A 25,505-nucleotide genomic window follows, 5' to 3' on the forward strand; every position below is an offset into this window, starting at 1 on the left:
CTCTGTAAATGATGGCTCAATGCCCACCTGCAATTAAGCATATCTTAATTATTCTCCTTCTGGAAGTGAATATTGTCTTCACGTGATAAGTACTGATATTGAATTAACACGTAGTTAAGATGCACCGGGTCATAAAAAAAGAACGTGACGAAACCAAGGAACATCATCTCATCTACTTTCTATGTAAGTATAAAGGGCAAAGAAGGAGATGATGAAGACATAAGGACAGCATTCTGAAGGTGATCTTGTTCGTCTCAGTAATGTTTATCGTATATACCAGTGATTAGTCTCTGCGCAGATACATAGAATGTCTTATCTACACCCTTGACTATGTCATTACTGCTCGAATAAATAATTTAAAAAAAAGCCTCTCTTAAGCCCTAGATATCCTTGTTGCTTACTACTGCAACGGACAGGTAGCACTTATCACGATTAATATCTATTCTGATGCTTTCCACCTTAAGAGCAGTTATACATTCTGGGTGGGGCATACACGTCACAATGTTTCGCTCTGGAGCACCATCGTGCACCAAAATACTGGTCGTTCCTTCGGTTCAAGCTAAAGATATGAGCTAGAAATACGAAAGGTATCTATCGTAACACTGGGATCTCAAACGAAAACGTTGAGGACCTCTGAAGTGATTCTATGCTACTCTGCAGCCGAGCAACCGAATATGAATGCATGTATGGACTACCCGAAATAGTAGATGTGGCTCGAACGAGGGTTTGCATATTGTCACCTGATGTCTGCGGTGAATAACGACTGCATTATTTCTGTGCTCTTCTTTGTCGAACCCATTTTAATTCTTCGGAGGACTGTATGCGTGCATGAATAGGAGAAAGATACAGATATATCCACATCATACTGTGTTTGGATAGCTACCATGTGGCTAAGATCTTAACGTAAGGAACAAGTTCCCAAGACACTGCCAGAAATGCTAAGAGCACTGAGTACTCAAACGGTAAGAAATAGCTACAGCTTCGGTCCTAAATTATGGATGATACTGACTAAAACATTTTTCCCCTGGTATATAGAGTATTGGGTGCTGTGTGGATGTGTAAGACAGTTAAAAGATTGTGCTCCAGTAGCAAGTCGTGCAAAGCTTGTCTCGATTAAGTGAGGCACCGGTGCGAAATTGACGCTGTGTGAACGGGAAGAACAGCGGACCAAATATTCTGAAGTTCGTGCCCTACTTTGCGAACGATGGATAACTAAGGTAGGAATACTAGGGTTTCAATGTGACGTCGGCGACGAAGTTGTTGCAGATGGAAAAAAAGTTGCCTTTACAGAAAGATACGGTAGCGTTGACCGTGCACTATTCCCGGGAACCTCTGTAACTTTAGGGAAAATCGAAATTTCTGTGTAACGGCCTGAACCACTGCTCTCCAGAATGCGACTTTACGTGTGTTTACTACTGCGCAAGTCGATCGATAGGACGAAGAAACACCTCCGCGGTGAAAAGAGGCATTTAAAGGATCCAAGAAAAAAATAAAGTGCAGATTTGGTTTGTACCTCGAGAAACATTTCTTTGTTAAATTACTATGAAGAAACCATAATCTAGTCAACGATGAGAGGGACGGTACTGTACGTTGTCTACCTGTTAATTATGTAAATTTAGTTTCTAGGTTAGTGTGTCATTTAACGATCTGCGTGTTGTGTTTCTGAGGTGTAGTGGGAAACTATCCCAGAATTTACCCAGCTCGGGTTTCAAACTTCCTATAGAGAGATAGCGGGATCTCATACACGAGATAACTGTACTCAATCACGCTGGAGTTTTCTGAGTGAACAACGACAATATCCAGCCGTCTCGGAATAGATACGTAGAGGTTCTGCAAGGTTTGCAAGCAAGTGCCATTCATCCTGCAAAGTAATGGTAAGCTCAGGTAATAATGATGAAGCTTGTTAGTGCTCAAGCACCCTTCTCTCCAAAGTATACTACTAAGGCTCTATAAAATAAACATCTAATTACTGAGGTGAGCAGGTGATATGCCACAAATCATCTTCAATCTCAAAAAATCCAGTCGTGAACGATGCGAGCTGTGTGAACAGGTACACTGTCGTCTTCGAAAACCGCATCACTGTTGGGGAATAAACTTTGTACCATGGGATGGAGCTGATCAGTAAAACGGTCACTTAATCCTTGGCAATTATACTACCCTGCAGAGTAACAATGGGGCCACGGAATACCAGAACAGGGGTGTCCACGTCAATATCGCTCCCCCACCCAATACACCACCACAACTCATTTTTCACCCTTGTAATGTAAACTCAGCCAGAAGTTTAAAACGGTGTGAAACAAGATCTGTTGTTTTCATGGTGGCAGGTTCGCCAGAGGGATATTTAGTTCTGCAGTGACTTTTGAAGCTATTGTCCTCTTCTTTTATTTATTTTTTTTATTTTTTCGTCACAGTCGTTTCCAAATACAGTGTGTCACAATCACTCACTTTCATCCGCGTTGTGACTTAACATACGATGCTTTTCCTCTTTCTCTCTATGCAGTATAATATTTCTACATTGTGCCTCTTCAAAAACCAATTAATTCTCTTACTTTGATTACGGAAGCACCACACGTGCACCAGCAGTTTACGCACATTCAAATTGACTTAGCTTCGCCGTAATGCACTTACGACTGCACAGAGCACTGGTCTGTCCATGACAGATACTTGCATCGTATTGAGGAAATTGTATAGGTGCCGTTCGTGGTCGAACACAGCAGCATTTACTTCCAAACATGCGTTTCTGGAAGTGTTCCCATGGTTTTCTCCAGTCCCTTGTTATTACAGGAGTGGTGGTTCTAAAGTTACTCGGGAGAACATCTGTCACGTTTCTAAATTACGAGACGAGATACTGGCTGAAGTAAATCTGTGAGGACGGGTCGGCAGTCGTGTTTGGGTATCTCAGTTGTTAGTGCATGAACGTGCGAAAGGCAGACAAGTCGGGTTCGATAACCAATGTGGCACACATCTTTGATCTGCAAGAAGTTTCAAGAAAATTAGAGCCCAAACGGAGACTCATCGGCATCGTTCTTCTGAAACACTATTCGCCAACCGAAAAATGGGGCGGGGCTGTTAGCGGGAGTACCAGAAGCATACTCCATACTCACCATAAGGTAGGTAGATTAGAGCACATGTAATTGTAGATGTAAAACTGGTTCAGAGGCTGGACTCTCTATCGACCAATCGCACTGCAATTGAACCTCTTCCGCAATTCACCTCCGTTTATGATACTTAGCTCAGACTAAATCCAACAACTTGTGGTAGTAAGGACGCTTTCTTCTGTCTAAGGCATTTACCTTTTTCAGTGTATACACCCTCTCATTACACGTTCGGAGTTATAAGACTGAACTGACTACAGTGACTAAATAAATCGCAACTCCGACAAGTGCTGTGCAACATAAAAGAAAGTTGGTAGTCGTTTTTCGACATCTGAGAGATGATTCTATTCACATTTAAAACCAACCGCACATGAGTGGCGCTAGCAGTGCCACCATGATAATGCAGATGTCTGCTTTAAACACACATTGTAACGACCGTGAGTTTTAGTTAACTTTGAGATTGGTCGTGGTGAGTTGAGGTTAGACAAGTAAACCTTTAAGATGACAAAGACGCCTTTATCAACACTACACTGAGTTTGGACGAGGTCATGTAATAGGGCTACGAGAAGCCGGACATTCCTCCCGCGATATTGCAGAAAGAATAGGCAGGAATGTAACCACTGTACATGATTCTTGGTGCCAGTGGTCGCAAGAATGTATTGTCGCTATAACATCGGGCTCCGGACGACTACTTGCCACTACCGAGAGGAGAGGCCATCGTACTGCATCCGCAGCAGCAATTGGTAACACAGTAACACAACGAACTGTTACAGTTCGCCGGCCGAAGTGGCCGTGCGGTTAAAGGCGCTGCAGTCTGGAACCGCAAGACCGCTACGGTCGCAGGTTCGAATCCTGCCTCGGGCATGGATGTTTGTGATGTCTTTAGGTTAGTTAGGTTTACCTAGTTCTAAGTTCTAGGGGACTAATGACCTCAGCAGTTGAGTCCCATAGTGCTCAGAGCCATTTGAACCATTTTTTTTTTTTTGTTACAGTTCGGTTACTTCAAAGACGTCCGCCTCCGTAGCGCAGCGGTAGCATTCTCGCCTACCAAGCATGGGGAGGGTTCGATTCCCGGCAGGGGACTGGGTTTTGTGTGTCCTTCATCAACATATTCATCATCATTGACACCTAAGTCGCCGAAATGGCGTCAACTAAACACACTTGCCATAAGGCGGCCGAACCCCGGGGATATCGCGGCCAATAAATGCCATACGATCATTTAATTTCAGTTTACTTAAAAGATAGCTCCGAGTCAGAATCCCTATAGCATATATTCTACTGACCCCAAATCTCCGTCGTTTACGGTATCAGTGGTGTAAAGGGGAGCTCAACTGGTGGTGGTTGGCGGGTGGTGGGTGGGGGTGGTGGGGGGTTGAGGGGGGTGGGGGGGGGGGAAGCGTGGAGCTATGTTCTGATTTCTGATGAGTGATGATTTTGCCTCGGTGCCAGTGATGGCCTTGTGCAGGTTACAAGGAGACAAGATGAGGATATTGCAACTAACCTGTCTGTGTGCTAAGCACACTGGACCTACACATGAAGTTTGGAGTGCGACTTCATGTGGCAGCAGGAGCACTCTCGTGGTTATCACACGCAATCTCTCTTCAAATATGTACGTCAATCTGATGATTCTAACTACACAGCAGCAGTTCATGAACAGCGGTCCGGGAGGTGATCTCCAATAGCATAGCGCTCCTCCACATGCCGCTGTTGACACCCAACATGTCTTACAGTGTGCCAAACATGTTACCTTGGCCGGTTCGACTGCCAGATCCGTCTCCAATCGAACACATACGGGACATCTTTGGACGACAAATCGAGCGTCATCCACAAACAGCATTAAGTGCCTCTATACTGACCGACCCAGTGCTACAGCCATGGAACTGCATCCGACACCTGTACAACACAATGCATCTACGTTTTCTTGTCTACTCTCAACATTCTTGCCGTTACATGGGTTATTAATGTGCTAGCATTTCACATTTGCTATGGCTTATCTCTCTCTTACATTAACCTGTGATGCTGCAATGTTAATCACTTGAATATGCTGCATACCCTGATGTATGCCCGAAATTTCATTATACTGCATTACTTATTGCGATTTGATGATTTTCTTGCCATCGGTGTACATACCATTTACTGTTAACTGACACACACCTCTCAGGGCTTTGCCTTGTAGGTCGTGTTGTACATGGACGCTTCTCGATCGAGATTGCAAAAATTTAGTTTTTTGAAAGGTTCGATTTAAGACGGCTACGATATGAACAAAATAACGATGTGATATCATCTTCGTTATCTGATTCACTACTGGACGCATTTGTCGATGGGAGCTGCAGCGGTGGTGTTGGTGGTAATCGTAGTCGTCTTTTAATTCATCTTTGAATGGCTTTTAGAAGGATGCTGGACGTGTCATGATACGTGATTTCAAATCAACAGAAATGACATAATTTATCTATACAGCCATTTACGTATTTACAGGTCTAGCTCGAGGAGGATGAGCGAGATTGTCGCCGTGACCTTATTGTAAAACCACTCCGGCATCTGTTTGAACTAGCCACGCTAAACATAAAGTGATTTCTGGGAATAGGTTGGAAGCTCCGTCCTCTAGAATAGAAGGAAAGTCCGTTTAACCGGCAGTACCTCATTCAGTTTATTTATGGTGTGCCATACTGTCTTCTGAAGAGGTCATTTAATAAACAGAAAACTAGTGATACACTGCTCATCCATTTGTGACTACGAAACACATACTCCGCGTTATTTAAGTAATACCTCACTATATTCACTGTGTTGCTTAACGGGTACTTTTTAACAGCCTTTTTAAATAAGTTCATTTTAGTATGCAAATTAATTTCCTTGAAGCAATTGACTTTTATGACAATTTTTTCTTGGCAAGTGTAAGTTCCTTCTACATCTTCTTTAACGGCCATGGGCAGAGATTTTTGAACATGGGGCAGATCTAGACTGAAGTTAGGTTTACCAAGTAAGAATAACTTTAAACTTACAACAACAGTTTCTACCAAGAGATAAAACCAAGTTATTTGAAAAGTTGTTTACTAATTATCTACTTAGAAATACATTGTATACTGTCAAGGAATATATATAGGCATCTGACTGCATAATTATCACGCATATCGATTGGTATATGTATTGGATGAGATTCGTACACAATTTCGTGGTAGGTAACGTGACATATGAGAATGTAGTGCACATTATTAGTGAGTAATCAAAAGAATAATCTTTTAATCAGATTTCTCTTTCTCTTACAGGTGAGTAATCCCACGTTCTTCTGCAAACCTACCAGAGTATTATGGGCGGTCCAGTCGTAGGTAAGTTGTTCTCTTTATGCAGTGATTGTTCAGCACAAATATGCATCACAGCACAAATGATTTCTACGTATGACTGTAAATTTGTAACTGCGATCGTGTTGTTATTCTTAGCGATTCTCATGAACGGCTGTCAAGGTCAATTACTTCAACTTTTCTAATAGTTTGTGTGTGTTATTGTGCCACTTACGTTCCCGTGTCGTCTGTTCCACGGTTTTAAGCTCATCCGTTTCACACGACACAAAGTCATCATATCAGTACTCGTACAAATCATCTTAGGAAGTTCGGTGCTGTGTTATGTACCCATACACAGTGTCCATCGTTCGTCATCAATCGCAGAGTTTCCATTCGCGGATCATAAGTCTACGAACAGTGAAACTTATTTAACCTTCAAAGACTTTCGCGAAAGGAAACTGGGAAGGAGTGTTTTTTGGTTGTAGTCAGCCTGCTATCGAAATCACCCTTAATTTGAACTGGTTTTCATATGATGGCATTTTCAGTAACACTACTTTGTACGCATTATCTCAAAACGAATTAAAACCTATCAGCAGTCCAAAAATGGTGATCAATGACTCTAGCATGTACTGAAGTCTTTCATGTTATGTAATCTTGCATGGTTAGAATAGATTGGGTTACACCTACTGTTCGTTCTACTCATCCGTTTTATAAAGATGCTCAAGTATGCAGAACATACCAGAGTCTGGGGACACATTCTATTATTTTTCAATTATTTATTGCACAAGAACTAAACAGTCTATGGATGTCATACGTATTGCATTTTGAAGAGAAACTCTGAAATATTTTTACAAACATTCGATATGCGAAATATGAGTGACCCGGCAGACGTCCATACGGTAATCGAATTCTTGCCATATCCGTTCCAGCATGGCATCGTCGACTGTGGGAGTCGCTTCACGTATTCTCTCTCGGAGCTCTGCTACATCACGTGGTAGAGGCGGTACATACACCAGATCATTAATGTGTCCCCACAGAAAAAAAGTCATACGGAGTGAGATCTGGTGATCGGGGAGGCCATTTCATGCAACAGCTGACCCCGCACCTTAACACGCCATGTTTGCGACTAGCGATGACTATCGGAAAATTGCAAAACATCTCTGTGGCGTTATACATGAAAAAAAAACTTTCAGGTTTTCTGTTAAAAATGACGTATGTATGATATCTATACAATATTTGGTTCTTGCGCTATAAATAATCAGAACATACTATGGATAATAGTGCAATATATATCTGCTAATGTCCTTTGCACAGATCGTAAGTCAAGTGGTTCTCATAAGTGTGGAATAAATCATAAAATATTTAACGTATATCCATTAAGTGGTAGTAATGAACTTGTCGTTAAACATATAAATGTATAATACCCTGAGATGGAAATGATAATTCTGAGTCTTTTGTAGCTGTGCATCACTAAAAGAAAACCAGATTATAAAACTTTTTTACATCGATCATGTTATTGCACTAACGATGCGCTAAATTCGAAATTTAAGTAACATACGCTCGAATCGGATCCATTAACAGCTTCATCAGCGATGAAGAACAAATTTTCCACGACTGAATCCTTGAGTTTCTTTTCAACTGAACTTCACTTCTAATTAACCTCTTCTTGGTCGTTGGAGAGTCACCGAAAATATTTGTTCCATCACAATTGCTAACTGTCAGAAGAAAAGATTTTAGCGCGTTGAAAATTATTTGTTGTACTGATTCCATGAACTGAACTGTAAGAATAAGGAAAGAAATACATCATGTATGGTAGACGTCGTTCAGGTGTAAATATGGTGGAGGGAAGCACTTAGTATCCCTAGTTCGTCGGATAGCTGTCTACACAACCTTCCTAAGTTGTCGCCACAAGTAATTCGCAATTCACGTTTTGGTCTTTAGAATGCCTTGATGAGTTCTCCCCGCCCCCCCCCCCCCCTCCGCCAAAATAAAAAATGATCCAGAAACCTCAGTAACCTCATTTTGTGGAACAGTAATCTATAGAAAGAGAGGACAATGCTCGATTTTCCTGATTGTTGTTGCATTTTCCGGAATTACGTGAACTGTAATATAATTTAACTTATTCTTATAAATTCAAGTGAGTTATGACTTGGACAAACAAACAATAGCAGGTTCAATGGTTTGCTTTAAGTGCTGAAGGTCGTGGTAGTAGCCATCTAACTAGATAGAGATGATAAAGCTAATAAGATAAAATTTCATGTGTCGATAATGGATTTCATTACATATACAATTTGAGTATTACTTCACAAAATACGAGTACGTTACTAACTCCCGTATGATTATGTAGCGGTCGAAAGTATTTAATTTCTGTCACGTTTCACTGCTGTGGTTACCACGGAAATTTACTAGGATTGCCTCTAATTTCGAAACGATCGTGTTATCCGAGAACACGTATCGCTAGCTTTCTTTTGGATAGTGTAATATTAGTGTCAAGTCCCCTGCAACACAAAAGTTGGGGTGTGATGTTTTTCGCGTCCTCTTCCAGTACTTTAAGTAATTTTTCACTTCTTCCCTGAACTTATGAAATATTATCAAGCAGCATTTTTTTTTTCTATTTGGAGACCGTAACAGTTGTCTGTTTCTATCGGAATGTGATTTTGTTCCACTTGAGATAATTTATTCTTGCTAACTTATGTTCAGTTACTAGTTCACTGTGAAACTCCTTGTTACTGGCACACTTCTGATGACTAATAAACTCAGGGGAAACTGCTTATCTGGTTGAAATTTGTGCTCCTGTTTGAAAATATCAACAATCGTACTTGTTCTTTCCGGTGCCGTTTATGCTGCAGCTACAAGGGATTGGTTGTTTGTACGTTAATTTTTTCGGATTCGGCAGTGTTAATGGAATATGGTGGCGGGATTTCCTTCCTGTCACGAACCCTCACCCTCTCACATCGTCTCCAGGACGGGGGTTGCGTACCCCAACTGCCTCCGTCTACTGGTGTGAGAACGTTTTCGAAAGCTTTGACAATTGCGTAGCTGCGGCGGGATCTGGGTACCAGTCCAGTATTAGCTATTCGGATGTGGGAAACAGCCTTAAATACACTTCAGACTGGCCGACGAACCGGCCCTCCTCGTTAATGCGACAGACGGATTACATTGGTGGCCAGCGCTACTCGCCAAATCTCGGGAGCGACATGCTAACGCGAGCGACTATCCGGTCGGCTGTCAAAAACCATATTCCGTGCTTTACGTGATCACTGTGTTTTGTATGCATCTGTAACACGGTTCTGAAGATGGCAGAAACAATGAAAAATCAGATTAAAGCTTTTAAGCACTAACATCGCAAGATTTCTAAACCTGCAGAAGTAGATAGGACGGTGTAATTCTTCCAAGAGGTACAAACCTTTTACGATGAATTTTACACAAGCGATGTGAAATACACTTTAGAAACAAATACTTTGACGTTCACTGTCAACCGCCATAATACGCGCTTCAACTCGCTATAGATTGAGCCGCTCCTCAAATACGCTTAAGTTTGTTGGATGATTAATGTTAGCCAAGATTTCTAGTTTCTTTTTTCTGACGGATGACCGAATATCTAGAATTCCGAGCACTTCAGTTACCGAGAATATAATTGCTTGGAAATTAAACAATGTAGAAACACCTACTGTTGTGAAACACATCTGTTCTACTGAACAAGTCCTCATAGCTCTTATGGTGTACGTTTTAGAGCCCCTGTTTTGTGGACATTTTTGCTTTGGATGATCTTCCTTGTCATATCGCTAAATATTGACCGTTCCTCCTAGGACATTATGTATATCCTCACTTGCGTATCAGCCTTACCAGGTGTAACAGAAAACATAACGATTTCGTAGCACGTACTGTGTCCATATTTCGTAATTCTGAACTTTACGTAGAATTCTGTGAGTTGCAGAAACACGCGTCACTCAGTTTCGGGAATCTCATCGATAGGCTATGATTAAAAACAAGGAACCATGTAGTCTCCACAACGTCAATGAAACAGTAAAGGCTCTAAATGAAATTGTACTATTAATTTTTCAGGAGGACGATGGTTCAGTCCCGCGATTTCTCTAAATCGCTCCAGGCAAATGCCGGGATGGTTCCATTGCGATGCCACGGCTGACTTCCTTTCCTAATCCAATGAGACCGATGACCTCTCTGTCTGGTCTGCTCCCCTACAACAGCCCAACCCAACTACTAATTTCGGCCAAAGGCTATTTACTTCCCCATTGAGCTTGCTATTGACATTTCTAGGAGGTTCTACGGATTTGTTAAAAAAACTTAACTGTATGTGATACATGACGATGTCTCCAGCAGTGAGACTGAACGATCAGTACTGAAGGGAATAAGAAGCTAGCTGATTTCATTCCTGTTGATGACGGTCACAGGTATCTCCGTTAGGAGTAGTATACAATGATTTTCTTGGAAAGAGTACGAATTGCAGTCTTAATGGTGCACATAGTTTCAGTCACAGATGGACGTATTCGAAAATTTCAGACATTTTCCGGCAAATTTCAACCTCAGTAAGCAGAAGCAGACAATTCTCTCCAAATCCGGCCACAACGTTATAGCACGACTATGTAAATGCTCTTTTGAGTAAAAAAAACTGGTTTCAGAAGAAAATATTTAATTTGCAGTTTCGTATATGCAGTTAAGAAGTTACTTTGCCCCTTTATGCACTAACGACATTGTGCAGACCGTTATCTGATGTGATGCTACTGACGTATATTCTAACTAACATAATAAATCACAGTAAATCATGGAGGGATATTAAGGATTATCACACGACAATGAATGTCCATCGAGCAAACTAACATTCATCTAATGCTACAACATTTATATTGCTAAACGATTAAGTTTCACGGTTCACGCCTTATGGCGCACTTTTTCAGATGCAAATGGCCCATCTAATACCTTTCAGGGGCAACACAAGTTTGCTTTTCAATATTTCATATAATTACTGACCGACTTTAACATTTAAAATGCTATCATAATCTACTAATAGTCTTATGTTAAAGGTTTAACACACGATAAATAATAAAGTCAGAAACCTACGGTGTTCAAATACGTAATATTAGAGAATGAGATCACTTAATAACTTTCAACAATCTTAACACACAATTTCAGACCTTCTCTAAATATTTTCTTGTTGTCTCCGCTCTCAAAATAGTGAAAGGAAAGAGATGATCGCTTACAACTTTTTTGTTATTCATGCAGTCTCTGAAATGACGTATTAACTTATAACTTCCTTACTACTATCACCATTCGCAACCCATTTTGGAGACACTATTCACATGGAACAATGTAAAATTAAATCATTATACAACACATAATTCAGGAGATGCAACGTCGTAAACGTTTAGATGCGTCAAAAACTAGCTTTTCTTAAAACGGAGCAAAAATTATCCACACTATCCTCATCCAAATTTTGATGATGAGACCCTTGCTTTTTTGCTACTTCTGTCAAACTTTAAAAAGTACTTTCAAACTTTTTTCGAAACTTTTACTCTCTTACGTTCTTAACATCAAATATTTATCACATTAACTCATATGTAAAGTTAGATGTTTGAAGATATATTACATACCCGTACATTACAAAAATGGTTCAAATGGCTCTGAGCACTATGGGACTTAACTTCTAAGGTCATCAGTCCCCTAGAACTTAGAACTACTTAAACCTAACTAACCTAAGGACATCACACACATCCATGCCCGAGGCAGGATTCGAACCTGCGACCGTAGCAGTCGCGCGGTTCCGGACTGAGCGCCTAGAACCGCATGACCACCGCGGCCGGCCCGTACATTACAGTTCCATTGTTTGCAGACTGGAGGATTTACTGATTTACACTAATAAGTTCATGTTTGGTTTGTAAGTAAAAACTATCTTTCCTAGTTGCTCTTTAAGGCATACCTTAAAGAGAAAAAGGCAAAACGCGTGTGGAAGAAATAAGACACAGCGCATCAAGAAAAAGCACCTTTACTTACAAAACTAATATTTCTGTGCTTACAGTGGAAGACCGTCACGCAAATAAACTCGTTTACAAGTCAATATTCCGCTAGGATCACTTGATATGGGAACAATCCACATTCGCGCTATGGAATCTTAAGAGAGTTGTTTAAAGGAAAATACCATAAAAGGATCAGTCCATACATGTGCACAAACGGAATTTTCTTTTATATGTTGTAATACTACTTTCGTCCCGCTAAACTGGGTCAAACGTGTTGCTGTCTGTGTACTCTCTTCTCTTGTTGAGTGATAATCTCTTGTGAATAGAAGTCCCCGACGTCGGGAACAGTTAAAAGCTGACAGTCACATGGGACCGGAAATTGTAGTGTGCAGTACAACATGTTGTCTGCTTTTCAAAAACATGATGCATCCGCTCACCTTCCGCCGAAAAACCAACCATACCAATTCGCAGGCAAAACATCCATTTCTGTTCATCAATCCTATTACCTTGGTACTGGCAAGCGCTAAAAACACGATTCGTAATTTCATCAGATGGATTGCTCAATGGTTCAATGGCTGTGAGCACTATTGGACTTAACTGCTGAGGTCATCAGTCTCGTAGACCTTAGAACTACTTAAACCTAACTAACCTAAGGACATCTCACACATCTATGCCCAAGGCAGGATTCGAACCTGCGACAGTAGCGGTCGCACGGTTCCAGACTGAAGCGCCTAGAACCGCTCGGTCACACCGGCCGGCGATGGATTGTTATAGCCACAATATTTACAAAGTTAACTGCAGTTTACTTTTGGACTGTTCTCTATCGTTAATATTTTCCGATAAAAGGGACGTCGCTCAAAACAGAAGGATGACACAGTGTTGCTCAGAATAGGATAATGACTTAGCTGTGGTTTTATCGTATAAATTAATGAATAAGTTTCGTAGATGCACTTTGTAAAGCCAAGGGAAACAGTAAATCTGTCTTTGATGCACTGTCAGTAGTAAATATTTTTGTAAATCTGCGATAAGTTGCTATGGGACCAAACTGCTGAGGTCATCGGTCTCTAGTCTTACTACACACTACTTAATCTTATAATCTGACTTAAACTAACTTACACTAAGGACGAAAACACACACACACACACACACACACACACACACACACACACACACATGTCTGAGGGAGGACTCGAACCTCCGACGGGGGAAGCAGTACGAGTGAATCATGGCAAGACGCTTTAGACCCCACACCTATAAAGCACGGCTTGGCAGTAGTGCTTAAAAGTTGTGTATAGTAATACGCTATGCCAGGAACCGTTAAAATCCGACACAGTCACATGGGGAGGTCTCTTTCAGTTCAATGGTTCACTACATCTTAGTAATAGTGCTGATTTATTATGTTCTCAAGGCTTGATGCCGACCTTCGTTTCCTTCTATCTACACGGGCTTGACTGTTTTTAAAGCAGCAGGGTCAAAAGTGGTTCAAATGGCACTGAGCACCATGCGACTTAACTTCTGAGGTCATCAGTCGGCTAGAACTTAGAACTAATTAAACCTAACCAACCTAAGGACATCACACACATCCATGCCCGAGGCAGGATTCGAACTTGCGACCGTAGCGGTCGCTCGACTCCAGACTGTAGCGCCTAGAACCGCACGGCCACTGCGGCCGGCTCTTGAAGTAGAGTCTCCACGTAACTATCACAGTTCATTCTCCATGTTCTTCTCTTTCCATGCTCTTGCTAGTTTACCAATGTACTACTCCTTCAGGCAGCCTCTGTGGCCGAGCATTTCTAGGCGCTTCAGTCCGGAATGGCGGTGTTGCTACGGTCGGAGGTTCGAATCCTGCCTTGGGCATGGATGTGTGTGATGTCCTTAGGTTGGTTAGGTTTAAGTAGTTCTAAGTTCTAGGGGACTGATGACCTCAGCTGTTAAGTCCCATAGTGCTCAGAGCCATTTGAAACAAAGACTGCGCGTTGTTGGCAGAACACTTAGAAGATGCGACAAACCCACTAAACAGGCAGCCTACATTACAATTGTCCGTCCTCTGCTGGAATATCGCTGGCTGGTGTGGGATCCTTAACAGGTAGGATTGACGGAGAACATCGATAACTTGCAAAGAAGGGCAGCTCGTTTCGTGTTATCGCGCAATAGGGGGTGAGAGTGTCACGGATATGATACGCGAGATGGGGTGGCAGTCACTGAAACAAAGGCGGTTTTCTTTGCGGCGAGATATATTTACGAAATTACAATCACTAACTTTCTCTTCCGAATGCGAAAATACTTTGTTGATACCCACCTACGTAGGGAGAAATGATCATCATAATAAAATAAGAGAAATCAGAGCTCGACTGGAAAGATTTAGGTGTTCCTTATTCCACGCGCCATTCGAGAGTGAAATGGTAGAGAAGTGGTATGAAAATAATTCGATGAATCCTCTGCCAGGCACTTAAATGTGAATTGCAGGGTAGCCATGTAGATGTAGATGTAGGTGTAGCAGGGCGATTTTAGGCGCCTTGTCAAGGGTTCGTGCCGCTGTCCCCGTCGGAGGTTTAATTGCCCCCTCGGGAATGGGTTTGTGTGTTGTCCTTAGCGTAAGTTAGTTTAAGTTAGGTTAAGTTGTTTGTAAGTTTTTCGGGACCGATTACCTCAGCAGTTTGGTCCAACAGAACTTACCACAAATTTCCATACAATTGTGCATATGGAATAGTTAAACGAGTTGTAAGTGCAGAGAGCATCATATTAAAGGAAGTATATTTACACGCTTTATAGTGAGCTGAGAACGACGCGATACTTCGTAATCTCTATAGTGAATAAATACGTATAATAATGTTCTACGAGCAAAATACAATTTCTAAGACCATGCCTCAGTGCTGATGTCAAGTTTACGAAACAGGGGGGAATTACTGACAGATCGGTGGTTGTGAGAGTTATGCCACGATATCTGAGTTGGAAAGAAAGAGCATCCCAGACTCCGCCAAACTACAAGGTCACACAGAGATCACGCGGGGATATTCTCCAAAGTTGTGCCTGACCTCAAAGATATGTCTCGACAGTCGATCAGCAACTTTGTGGATGAGACATCTCTCAATCCACAGAATGGTCACATCCGCTACTAAGTAAATCGGGTTCTGTTTTCATACTCTACGGGTCTAAACACGTTGAATTAGAGGAGAAGAAAGAAGAAATCACGGCCTAGTCCTGCCTCGCGGAGAGTGTTACAAACATTAGTGGGAACCTTATGCGGGAATATAGAAAATTCGTTGGTGATGACGTTTCAACACCCAAAAAGTCTAGAAGATGCCAAAGAGATTTTATTATGTAAAATGTGTATCTCACAGAAGAAGCACAAGAAAAAGATTAAAAGGATTATGGATGTTGTTTTGGTATGTAACCACTTACTGGATGCTTCATAAAGCAGTGGAACAGCGTTGGGTAACACAAACAACACAACTGGGTACATCAAATTATGTGTATGAACTTGCGGAGTAACGGGTGGTTATTATTAACCTGACGTGTTCGAAATGCTGCAGTGCGGGTTGTGTACATCGCGGGATGCTGAAATATCGGTATGAATCGGTGTGCTCGTGGAGTATGCTGAGAAAAATGATAGTTCAATTTTCTACCCTCTGGTGAAAATATAGTGCTGTGATCAGCCAGGCTGGCCGCGGTGGCCGAGTGGCTCTAGGCGCTTCAGTCTGGAACCGCGCGACCGCTACGGTCGCGGGTTCGAATCCTGCCTCAGGCATGGATGTGCGTGATGTCCTTAGGTTTAAATAGTTCTAAGTTCTACGGCACTGATGACCTCAGAAGTTAAGTCCCATAGTGCTCAGAGCCATTTCAACCATTTTTGATCAGCCAGAATGTGAAATGTGTCCTGTTTTGGCGTCATAATGAAGTCTGTCGATTTATGACCCATGTAGATCTCTTTTGTGAAGTTAATTTCGTTGTAATGGATTTCCGTGCGAAACGCAATGGTTGCTGAGAAGATATCCATTCACTGCTGATAAAATTGTTTTATGAGAACGGAAGCAATACCAGCGCTGTATTGCGTGAAAGTCGCCGAGAGAAACAGTTGCAAGGACGTCCGCCTCCTGTCATTAAATGGGCTGAGAATATGAACCATCTCCTTGTGCGACACGTGATTCAACTTTTGCAAGAAGTCAATTGTGTCCATACGCCTACCTTCATTCAAGATGGGGCGACTTAACATTTTGCTTACTTCGAGAAACCTTCAGCATTGCCCACATCATCCTTAGGCATTTCAAGATTTGTGGCCATCCATGTCCCCTGACTTAAATCCTTCTGGTTGTGGGGATATCTGAAAGATCGTATCTATCAGGGATGTATCCAGACACTTTTATAACAGAACGATGGCATTCGACGACATGTCAGTCTGACTACATCGGCTATGCTGCGAGCAACTTGTTGACCAAGCCATGTTACGAACGCAACATATTACTGAATTAAGAGACTATACTGAAAACATGTAAGTTGTTAGTATATCCGGACTAAACGTGTCAGAACCGCCGTTATTATGTTTCTGTTCGTTTCTCCCCTTTGCCTGCATCCACACCATATTCTGACTCCTTGTAACGCCATATTTTCATCTGGTGGGAGAAACTCGAACTATTATTTTTTAAGCATACTCCGTGAGCACTCCGATTTGTAACCATACCTACAATGTTTCGGTGTCCTGGTATGTATACAGTCCGCACTGTGGCAGTCAGAAATCGTCAGTTTGATTATAATTACGCGGTATTAATACAGATGAGCCACAATGACGAGAATTCACCCAGTTTCAGCCACAGATAGATCTTCTCAAGTACATAGACAGCTACCAATAATGACAACTTATGCTGTAGTAACTACCATACAGCATTTAACAAACCTGTGTGCCATTTTAAACAAATACAAGATGATTACGCTCGTCCAGACGCCTGTTTTAAGACGTATAGTTCTCATTTATATGTCGTTTGAATGTTCTGACATTTTCGTACTGCTTTCATGAGGCTCCGAAATTCACGCTCGGCTTTGCATTTTCATACTGTTACATTTAAAGACGAATGTGGAACTAGCGTACAGAGAATAATATCGCACCCATGTGTGTATAATGGAATGTTCAAGCTTACGTATCTACAAGCAACAAATCACTTCTGTAGTTTGGCATGAGCATACAATTGCAACCCGCATCAGGTATTCTGGGTTAGGCTTATTCGTGAATCATTACGAATTTTAGGGGAAAAGGTAGAAAAAAGTAGTTCTTAAATTGCTCAGTTGGTAGATCATTTACTCGTGAAATACAAAGATACCAGATCTGAGGCTACGTCTGGTACACAGTTTTAATCCTCCTGGAGGTTTTATTTCTCTCATTCACTATCGTTGTTTTCCATTTTATCGTGTGGTAAATTCGGAGACTTTACTCTTGCATCGAATTCCCCGCGGTTTCATTTCTATGTGTGTGTCTCGCACTTTCCCTAGCGTATCAGGGACGATAGTACAAAATTCGTCGTTTCAGGCGAAAAACGCGACAGTAATGAAGTAGGCACACAAATTTCACATATGTAGCGTTCTGTAGACAAACAGACTTACAAAAGAAGTAAATGCACACGAAACAAGAGGAGCAAGTGAAATAAGCTTCATTGGTTTGAGAGGGTATGAGGTGTTATTCCAGTGATTATAACATCGAGTTTAATGTACAAAGAACTTGGAAACAGCGGCAAACACTCACCAATATGACGTTGCACCCCGTATGGCCGAGAGGCATGCACTGATTTCATTGCGAAGGGTGACATCAAGCAATTGCCTCACCTTCTGCACAACAACTATTGTAAGTCGTCCTTGATATCCTTAGCACTGGGACTGAGGTGACGTCCAAGAGCGCCCCACAAACGTTTTATCGGGAAGGAATCAGGGTACCTTGTTGGCCACGGGAGTACCTGTACTATACTCAGACAGTTCGTAGAGAAATGTGCCGTATATGGATGAGCACTGTTTTGTTGAAAAATTGCACCACGATATTGTCACGTGAGATGTAACACATCATATGGGATGGTGGGGCCGCCCTAATGATAAGAAATTTTAATTATCTGTGAATTTATTTCTTCTTTGTCACATTTGAATCACTGCATGATTTCTACATTTGTTACCGTTTACGGAATATTTTTTATGTTTGTGGCCGTTTTATCGGCTTACAACATGTCTTATTTGTTGGTCGACCAGTGATTCCATTTAAGGGGCTCCGGAACGCCCTATACTTGCAATGTTAAAATAACGCTTATAAATTACATCTTTCCTCACAAAGTATTAGAGGTAGGAAGTTAAACTTTTTACAGATTATTTATTGGAATATGGGCTACAACTTAACACAGGGATTTTACAAAATTTTAGTGCAGTTATTAAAGATGATTTTTTTCAATTGTAATGAAAATTCACAACATTTTTTTGCAATTTTTTATTTATATATTCAAAAATATACAGTTTTTTGGAAAAAGGCTGTGTTAAATTATGCAGAAGGTACTGTGTAACATTTACTGAAAGTTTGAAACAAATATGTTTGGAGGATCCTTAGAAAACATGTAATTAGTATGAGAAAATCAAAGTGTTGGGAATCGAGCGACAAAGATTGGATTAACTTTTTAGTGCATTCCAGGTCCATAGGATGGATTATCTTCATCCTCTGCAAACTCCTCCTCCAGCTTCCTCTTGTTCCTCCTCCTGTTTACTCTTGCTTGTATTTCTAGACTCTTTACAGCCCTGTCTGCAGCCCGAAGGCGTTCCTTGTCTAAAGCAAGCATCGCTCCTACCATGTTAGAACCTATCTTCATTCCCATATTTCTAAATACCTTGCACCTTACAATGTTGCCATCATTGAAAGTCGCAACGGCATCATACACACCAAAGTGAAGTGTTTCTATTCCAACAAATACAGTCTTGGGGATTCTCGACCATATAACACTATTTACACTTTCATTGGGGTTTTGAGTTTTTCCGTGAATACACTTTTTCAACAGTTCAGGTGCTGCTAAGTCTCTGAAAATAGGTTTTATCACCTCCATTATTGCATGAGGCAGATTATGCATATGAGTGTACACTTCACCAGTTAGCAATCCTTTGTTATATTTACACCAACTGTCTTCTTCTTTGGGACACAAGCTATGTTGGGGATTTTCATCGTCTTTATTGTTTACAGTAATAACACATACCTTTGGCTTTCAACATTTCTCCTTTTCTTAAAAGCCTTCAGAGGATTTCTAATAACTTTACTTTTACTCATTATTATACTTCAACAAAACAGAGACTCAAGAAACAGAATTAATTACGAATACTTTCGAGATAACGACAGAGTAAATAAACATGAAACAATCGACAATCACACCAGAGATATATATTGAACCATCACAGGTTAGCCACAACACATACTTTATCTCACATCACTAAAATGTACCTGATGAACACGGACGTTAATAATAACACCATTTGACAGCAGTTTAACAGCGCCACAGTGGGTCACGCCCATGTAGAACACATTTCAAAAAAATTTAAAAATAGTTGTAGTCTTCGGAATTGAATAAATTATATATCTATTAAAAGGTAATAGTCTGCAGATTCAGAAAACGCAAAAAAGTAAAAATTGAACTTTTCATGATTTTGAGCCTTTCCGGCGCCCCTTAAACACAGAGCTTGGGAGTAGTTCAAAACTATACGCCATCTAGCATTACGGCGGACACACATTCCTACGTTGTTCTAAGCAAACAGTTACGAACAGAAAAGTTTTCAAGTCCTAGTGATGGTATGATGGTGCAAGATATGGTCTGAGGGTGCAAGATATTCGTGAGGTATTGTGGTGCCGTCAGAATTCCCTTCATCATTACTAGCGTGACCTAAATTCATACTCGAAAACTCCCCATACGACGACGCTAGAATAACACCCCTGTGCCTCTTCATCGCAAGGGAAATACTGGAACTCTCATCAGGGTTCGCAGCCATACTCGCCAGCGATGGTCATCTGGCCGGACTTGGTGGCCGAGCGGTTCTAGGCGCTACAGTCTGGAACCGCACGATCGCTACCGGTCGCAGGTTTGAATCCTGCCTTGGGCGTGGGTGTGTGTGATGTCCTTAGGTTAGTTAGGTTTAAGTAGTTCTAAGTTCTAGGGAACTGATGACCTCAGAAGTTTAGTCCCATAGTGCTGAGAGCCATTTGAACCATTTTGATGGTTATCTGGAACAGTGCAGGTTTGACGCTGAACACAATGCGACCCCATTCATCAGGAGGCCGCTGTTCCTCTCCAGACGCAGCTGTCTGTAATTTGGTGTTAACGTCAATCCTCGCATGGTATGGCAGTTGGGTCTCGCTATTGCTGGTCACCAGAAATGGTGTGGGACGATATACAAAATTTCAGGGAGACAATTACTTGTTTTCTGATGCCAGATACAAATGTGAAGTTGTTACGCGGTGTTCAGTGCACAATACAGCAGCCTTCCATTGTTGTGGTTAGATGTGTTCGACAGCGTGACGAAAACTACGCCTGCCCACACATTACCATTCTGTCCAACATCGAGCCACTGTCACTTACAAAAGCCCCAAAAATATGGACATTTCACGATTCGACCAGCCGGTCAACTGGACACCCTACATCGAACTACCTATCAAACTTGTCACCTGGTAGTAACGCTGTCTCGCAAGAATGCGCAGCATCTTCGTGTCTTTTACGAGATCATTCAGTATGTGGCGCCATTAACTCCGCTTATACACCCTATCAGGTCTGGTAACGACCCTAAACATAGACGACACTGATTCACTCCGTGGACGTTTTACTTCTCGCAGAGGATTTCAGCTCTAATCAGTTCACCTGCCCATTGTGTGTACCTATACAAAGTTACATTGGCATCCGACCTTGGGTTCTGTATGCTTCATAATTTATTTTTCCAGGTTCCAACTTCCCGTACAAACATATATAATACCGGTGGTGAGTGTTTCCTCAGTTTTCCGTGCCGTTTTTGGTTTGCACTAACACAAAATACCGGGAGGTTGCTGTAAATATAAATGTCTGGAGAATGAAAAATCAGTTGTAATCGGCAGCCTAAGTACGTTCTAGAAATAAGAGTATACTTAGGGAGAAAACTTTAAAAATATTTCGTTGTGCGCCTGGAGCACTTGCGTTCTTATAACTTTTTCCTAGGTAAAATATGGACTACTTTCTTATAATCTGAAGCGAATAGTCACATAATGTTTTGCATAAATAGATTTACGTACATCAGCTTTCCGGTGCACTTTGCAGCGGACATTAGCGTTTCCTACTTAATTCTGTTGACCTTTAGCAACGGGGCTTCAATTTAAATCCAGTTTTACTGTACACGGGATTCGGCAGTCCTCTGAATATGAATGCCGCAGTGCGACGTACAAAAAGAGGGACTGAACAGCAGAGCCACCCGACTCACGTATTGGCACGAGCGTGGCCGGACGAAGCGGAAAAGTTTCTGCAGGGACATCCCCGGCGCGCTCGAGGGCTTATCAGTTTGCATAAGGTGGACAGGTACTCCGGGGAATGAAGAACGAGGCTGCATTAAATCAAGAGCAGGGGAGTAAGCAGAAACGGGGAACTCGAGGAGCATGCCGCGGCGAGGTTTCCAGATGTTTTGCGGAACGCAAGTCTCGTCTCACTGTGCGAACACGGCGTTGAACGACGACGACTGCGTAGTCACGACACACGACGACATTAGTGTAAGAGACGCTTGCTGAAATACAGCGTTGCTCAGAATGTCGTATAAAATACTTCCTAAACTTAAAATCAAGTGTACAAGACTACACGAAGCATATTGTTGGATGTGATAACACGCACCAACAAATCCGTGATTTACTGTATTCGTTAAAAACAGCCTTGGTTGCAATTTGGGGTTTTTATTCTTCAACGACGCGTTTCACCTTATTTAGGCATCTTCAGGTTATCTACATAGAAAACAGAGAAACAAATACATTAATTTAAGAATGGTGATCGCGTTGTGCAGACTTGGATAACCTATAGGCATGGATAAACAGATCACCTATTGAAAGAGCAAATACCTTAATTTGGTATTTCTTAGAAGAATCCTTTAGTCAGTGTAGCCAAAGGGCATCGTCAAATATATCAGGCCTACATCTACTTCGTTAAATTCAGCAAAAACTAGAAATATAAAACAGTAAAATCATTACCTTTTCTAGATGGACGTGAGAGGCACCAAGATCTGCATAAAATGTTCCCGTTCACAGGAGTGAATAACAGAGTAAGACGGGGGCTCAGGTAGTAAGCATAATGCGCCACAGCGTCGTTTGCTAGTACTGAAGCCTAATACAGAATCACCTCAAGAGGTGGCGCTGCGACGCAGCAGTGATAAAAATGAGAGATCGTAATCTGGATATACATACCTACTAAAATTTTATAAATGTAATCCACATAAAACATTGATAAGATGGAATCACTAGGGGAAACACCTGTGCGTAACTTATCCTAAAATTTTGACGAAGTAAAATATAAATGAAGTCTGTAAATTTAAAATGAGAAAACAAGGTGTATAATACAGTACACAGATGCAGTACATAGACAGATTTTTCGTATAATATACCACTAGAACGAGAACATTGAAAACACAGGACTGTAATTTCGGATAAAGAGGCCGCCCATATAACACTCAATACTGCGTCATTCGGCGGTAGAACTTAAGCAAGTCTGCACAACGCGATCGCGATACTTAAATAGATGTATTTGTTTCTCTGTTTTCTATGTAGATAACCTGAAGGTGGCTAAATAAGACGAAACGCGTCGTTGAAAAATAAAAACCTAAAATTGCAACTAAGACTGTTTTTAACCTTTCTTTTAAGCACTGGTTTGCTGTATGCCACGTATGGATTGGAAGAAATTGCTTGATTTACTCTTAGCAATTGTCGGACATCGAGAATAAAAGAAAAATCAACTTGTTTTTGCTTAGTACAAAATAATTTGGTAATTCCAGTAGTGAAAAACAATGGATCATTCTTGAAAGAAACACTTGTCAAATATTGTAGCCACCATACACTGTGAAGTTGTGCGCCGCAGGATAATACTGCGTCCCCGGGACTCGGTAAGGAAAGTATACAGCGTGGTTCTGTGATGATGTTACAAACTTCCAGGGGTGATGTAGAGATGTAAATATATCAATTTGAGGTAAGGGATTTTGGTCCGGGAAAGACCGAGTCGAAAGCTATAGGCGAACATTGTTTTGCTACCTCTGACATGTACTAAAAGTTCTTTGGCTTCCATATTCTGGGTGCAGGTGTATTGTACCAAAACAAGAAAAAAGGTATCCAATAAACATGAGCTCTAATGTGCACATCTTAAGAGATATGAGCACTTCTTAACCTTCGCTACAATGATAAGTATCTCTTCTACTGAGCAAGTGTTCATAGCTCTTAAGGTATGCATCTTAGTGACCACGTTTACAACACAATTTTTCTCTTGCTTTGATCCGTACTGCCTACTTTCAAAATACATCAGGAGAACGAGTTTCAATTGTAGCTTCCAACTCGATCGTTTCTCGACCAGGGTCCTTTCTCTCAGACTGATGCATTTATGCCCGTAGCGCAGCGGTACCATTACCGCCTACCACGCAAGGGGGCCCAGGTTCGATTCCCGGCACGGGACTGGCTGTTGTGTGTCCTGCGTCATCATTTTAATCATCATTGACAGGCAAGTCTCCGAAGTGGCGTCAACTAAAAAAACTTGCAATACGGCGGCCGAACACCGAAGGCGATATACCGGCCAATAAATGACATACGATCATTTAATTTCCTCCGTCATTCCTGTAAATTTGGGACGGCTTCACGGAATTGCCCTACATAATCAAAGTAGAAAAGTATTGGAAGTTGTTTCAGCGACGATACTGGGGCAAAATCAGGATAAAATACACAGAAATAAGCGACATCCACATTCAATAAGTTTATTCTCATTTCGTGTGACACAGCCAAAACAACCCGGGTAGAGCCGCGTTCAGTGCGGTATACTCGTATCATGAGTTTCTGTAAATCGGCGAATACTCCATTACGATAGGGGTGCACCGTAAAAGAGTTAACGAGTACGCAAAGTTGTACTCGCTCGTGTTTACTGCTATAGCGGTTAAGTATTAAGATTACGGATTTACATTTGTGTACACCGACGAAAGTATAAATTTATAACTATAGGAGCACGCCTTTCCCATTAACCATCGAACTTGCCGAACCATCCGTGCAACCACAAACGAGAAGTATCTGTTGCGAGGCCACACAAACGTGTGGTTTCTGAAGAGGGGCAGCAGCCTTTTCAGTAGTTGCAGGGGCAACAGTCTGGATGATTGACTGATCTGGCCTTGTAATACTAACCAAAATGGCCTTGCTGTGCCGGTACTACGAACGGCTGAAAGCAAGGGGAAACTAAAGCCGCAATTTTTCCCGAGGGCATGCAGCTTTACTCTATGGTCAAATGATGATAGTGTCCTCTTGGGTAAAATACTCCATAGGGGACTACTCAGGAGGACGTCGTTATCAGGAGAAAGAAAACTGACTTTCTACGGATCGAAGAGATAAAAGAAATTATTCAGATAGTGAAGGGAGACGAAAATTTAATAGTCATGGGTGACTGGAATTCGATAGTAGGAAAAGGAAGAGAAGGATACGTATTAAGTGAAAATGGAATTGGGGTGAGCAATGAAAGAGGAAGCCGCCTGGTAGAATTTTGAACAGAGTATAACTTAGTCATACCTAACACTTGGTTCAAGAATCATGAAAGAAGGTTGTATACATAGAAGAGGCCTCGAGATACTGGAAGGTTTCGGACAGATTATACTATGGTAAGACAGAGATTTAGGAACCAGGTTTTAAATTGTAAGACATTTCCAGGGGCAGATGTGGACTCCGACCACAATCTATTGGTTATGAACTGTAGTGACACTTGGAAGGGTACAGTACCGCCCGACATTGAAAATAGGTACAACATACTTCAATATTTTTGTCAGAACAGCACTTTTTTTTGTAAAATAACTCAATTTCAATTAATACAGTGAAGCCGGATACCAGTGTGGGAAAGAATGACAATTTATTTATTTAATTGTTCACATGTGCACTCCCACAAAGTAAATCCCTACATCCAGTTTGGTGAGATCTGTGAAATAAATGA

Source organism: Schistocerca nitens, chromosome 9, assembly GCF_023898315.1.
Source record: "Schistocerca nitens isolate TAMUIC-IGC-003100 chromosome 9, iqSchNite1.1, whole genome shotgun sequence".
In the NCBI taxonomy this organism is placed as follows: domain Eukaryota; kingdom Metazoa; phylum Arthropoda; class Insecta; order Orthoptera; family Acrididae; genus Schistocerca; species Schistocerca nitens.